This window comes from Lupinus angustifolius, chromosome LG06 (genome assembly GCF_001865875.1).
Source record: "Lupinus angustifolius cultivar Tanjil chromosome LG06, LupAngTanjil_v1.0, whole genome shotgun sequence".
Lineage (NCBI taxonomy): Eukaryota > Viridiplantae > Streptophyta > Magnoliopsida > Fabales > Fabaceae > Lupinus > Lupinus angustifolius.
In genome coordinates, this window is record NC_032014.1 from 20,387,885 (window position 1) to 20,392,295 (window position 4,411).

Genomic DNA, 4,411 nt, shown 5'->3' on the forward strand with positions numbered 1-4,411 from the left:
TACCAGCGTTAGAATTTATTCTAACAAAGTTGAGATGGGGCAAAGAAGGAATAACTTATTCACATGATTATTAGAAGTAAGTTGTAACTGGAATATTCTTGAAACTATTATACCGGCGTTGGAATTTATTTCAACAAATCCGAGATGGCGAACAAAGAATAAAACCGAGTTTACTTACTTAACCAAATAAAGAAAACACACCAAAGAGAAGACTACTCCTTTCAACAAATTGGCACCGCTGCTGGGGAATTACTTTAATAATAGAATTTTCATATTTATATGTCATTCCTCAAATAATTGTGCATATTTTTTTTGGTACAAATTGTTTGAATTTGTACAAAGATGTAAATTATGTTCTTTTTACCTACTAATCTCTTTTCTTTTGGGAATAGACAAAACGATTCATTTTGATTTCATTTTTCAGAAATGGACCAGCATGTTGATTTACAACAAGAAATTGAGCAATTCATCAAAGAATTCCAACTCAAGTTCAACTCGGTCCATCAAAAACTTCGAGATCTACCTAAACAAATGGAACAAACCAAAAAAGCAAATTTTTGGTGTAATGATTGTAAGAACAACCAGAATGTCTATACATTCCAAACAACTCACACTTATCATGACAAACTGGAAAAAATTCTCAACCAGTTCATGCAAACTACTATCAACCATCAGCATAACACAAGTGAAACTCTCACTAAAATTGAAGAACAAATCAACAACTTGACAAGAACTCATTTGATCAAGTCAGAATTTTGCGAAAGTATTGCAACTCGAAGTGGGAAGATAGTAGAAGGTGGAGTTGAAAAACCAAAAGAGAGATTAGAAGAAAAAATAAAATAAAATAAAATAAATGAAAAAGAAGAAGAAAAAGAGGAAACTAGTTGGGTAAGAAAAGAAGAAAAACAATACCCACTAGTACAAAAAAGATTACCCTACCCGGTAGCTCCATTAAAAACCTAGAAAGAAGAACAGTTCGCAAGGTTCATGGAGATATTCAAAAATCTACAAATCAATATTCCATTTGCTGAAGCCTTGGAGCAAATGCCAATTTACTCCAAGTTCATGAAAGAACTGTTGTCCAAAAAACGAAGTTATCAGGAAAAGGAAGTTGTTTCACTCAATGCTAATTGTAGTGTTATTCTTCAAGCAAATATTCCTCATAAATCAAAAGACCCAAGCAGTGTGACCATTCCTGTCACTTTTAGAAATGTGTCCGTGGAGAAAGCTCTCGTTGATCTTGGAGCCAGTGTGAGTTTGATGTCGTTGTCAATGATGAAAAGAATTAGAGGAATACAATTAAAGCCCACAAGAATGTCCTTGCAACTAGCAGATAGATCAATCAAATATCTTGAAGGGGTTACGGAGGATGTTTTGGTCAAAGTGGACAAATTTTTTATCCCGATGGACTTTGCTGTCATTGACATTACCGAAGATACGGAGATCCCACTCATATTAGGGAGACCTTTTATGAGGACAACAAAAATGGGGATTGACATGAAAAATGGCAAATTACTAGTTCGAGTTGCAGATGATGAAATTGAGTTTGACATTTTCCATGCAATGCATCATCCGAAAGACAAAGGGCAATGTTTGTAATTAGATATTGTTGAAGAAATTTGCACAGACACCCTCAACCTGACAAATCTTTGGATATGCAAGAAAACAAAGGGAGGAAGAAATCATCAAACACTTTTCTGATGAATTATTTCTTCACCAAAATCCAAGTGGACTAGCAGAGAAAGAATCAAAACTGGAGTTGAAGGAATTATCGTCTCATTTAAAGTATACTTTCTTAGATAGAGAGGCCAACAATCCAGTAATCATCAACAGTAAGCTGTCCAATTTGGAGGAAGAAAAACTAATACAAGTCTTGAAGAAGAATCAAGCAGCACTTAGATGGACATTAAAAGATCTTAAAGGCATCAGTCCATCATATTGCATGCACAAAATTATGATGGAGGATGATTATAAACCTTGTGCTCAACCGCAAAGGAGACTTAATCCGACAATGAAGGAAGTGGTGAGGAAAGAAATTGTAAAAATGTTAGAAGCTGGTATGATCTACCCCATTTCGGATAGTAAATGGGTAAGTCCAGTTCAAGTGGTACCAAAAAGAGGAGGGATGACGGTAATTCGAAATGAGAATTATGAACTAATTCCAACCAGAGCTATTACTGGTTGGAGAGTTTGTATCGACAACCGCAAACTTAATGCCACCACAAGAAAGGATCATTTTCCTTTGCCCTTCATGGATCAAATGCTGGAAACATTAGCTGGAAGAGCCTTCTACTGTTTTCTGGATGGGTACTCTGGATACAATCAAATTGTTGTGGATCCATTGGACCAAGAAAAGACGGCATTTACATGTCCATTTGGTGCTTACGCATACAGAAAAATGTCATTTGGACTATGTAATGCTCCTGCAACTTTTGAAAGATGCATGTTGGCTATCTTCACTGATTTGGTGGAGAAATGCATCGAGGTCTTCATGGATGATTTTTCTGTGTTCGGAGAATCCTTTGAAACTTGCTTGACAAACTTGGAAACGGTTTTGGAAATATGCGAACAAACTAACTTGGTTCTAAATTGGGAAAAATGTCACTTCATGGTCACTGAAGGAATTATACTCGGGCATAAAATTTCAGCCAAAGGATTAGAAGTTGATAAAGCTAAGATAGAAGTGATCAAAAAACTACCTCCTCCAACAAATGTTAAAGGAATCAAAAGTTTTCTCGGACATGCTGGATTCTATCATAGGTTCATCAAAGACTTCTCAAAAACAGCTAAGCCCTTATGCAATTTACTCTTAAAAGATTCTACTTTTAACTTTGATAATTCTTGTTTAGAAGCATTCAATCATTTAAAATTATGCTTGGTAATTGCTCCTGTCATTACTGCACCAAACTGGAAATCACCTTTTGAACTAATGTGTGATGCAAGTGATTATGCAGTTGGTGCAGTTCTGGGACAGAGAAAGGAATGGGTTTTTCATGTAATATATTATGCTAGCAAAGTTCTAAATGAAGTACAAATCAATTATGCTACAACTGAAAAAGAAATGCTAGCAATAGTGTTTGCATTGGAAAAATTTAGAAGCTATTTGATTGGGGCAAAAACAATTATTTATACTGACCATGCCGCAATCAAATATCTTCTAAAAAAACACGATTCAAAGCTACGGTTGATTAGATGGGTTTTGCTTTTGTAGGAATTTGACTTAGAAATTCGCAACAAGAATGGCAAAGAAAACCAAGTGGCAGATCACTTGTCAAGATTGGTAAATAAAGAAGTCACGTTAAGAGAACAAGAAATAGCAGAAACATTTCCTCATGAAAAGCTATTTCAACTTCAAACATGACTGTTTGTTGATATGGCCAACTATAAAGCCTCTGGATCCAAATATTAAAAGACATGATCAATTACATCAACTGGAAGAAATGAGGTTCCAAGCATATGAATCTTCAAGATTAAATAAGGAAAAACAAAGAAGTATCATGATTCCAGAATCATAAAGAACTTGACGTAATTTAAAAAAAATGTTTAGATTGTGTAAATATGTAAAAAGTAAATTTATTTGTTCAAAACCGAAATCAAAATGGCTAAACAAAATTCTTGAAACATGATCACATGATTAGAAAATGCTAAGGATACTTTGAATTAAGCTTTGAGTGAGCAAAATGAGATATATGTTAAACTTTTGTGAAAACATCATATAATGTCATAACTTGAAATTTTTGCAAAATGAAAATTCAATTTTGTGTAACAAGATCTTTACAAACATCTTTTAAATCAAAAAAGTGTAAAACCAAATCAAGTGAGGGAGTGAGCCAAACACACGTGAGAATCAACATTTGATTTGTCTAATTAAACTTGTTTGAGTATTTAATTCTCTTAATTGCATAAAAATGATAAGAAATGATCAATGCATCTTCCTTCATTAGTTGAACCAAATGCCAAAAAGTCCAAACTCAATTAGGATCGTCCTTTGATAAGCCCCTTTGAGCCAAACAAGTGAAATAATTTTCCAAACTATCCCATGAAACCGAATTTGAAAAAAAACAATGTTCTAAAGAGAGCATTAAATTTTAAAGAATAGTTTGAAAGAATTAAGTTGAAGGGAAAAATTGGTGGACTTTGCTTCTTAAAAAGAAAGAAAAACTCAATACTTTACAAATGAAAAAGAAAACAAAACTAGATTAAGAAAAATAGGAGCCAAGGTTCAAAATTTAAAGAGGTTGGGAAAATAAATAGTGGAGAAAAGAAGAGTGAAGTGCTTCATTGAGAAAAGTTTCAAAAATGCTCTCTTTCTAACTTAGCATTGAATATCTAGAAAAACCATTATCCAAACCAAGCCTCATTACAACTAAAATAAAGACATTAGTGATATTTGATTATTTATGCAATTTAA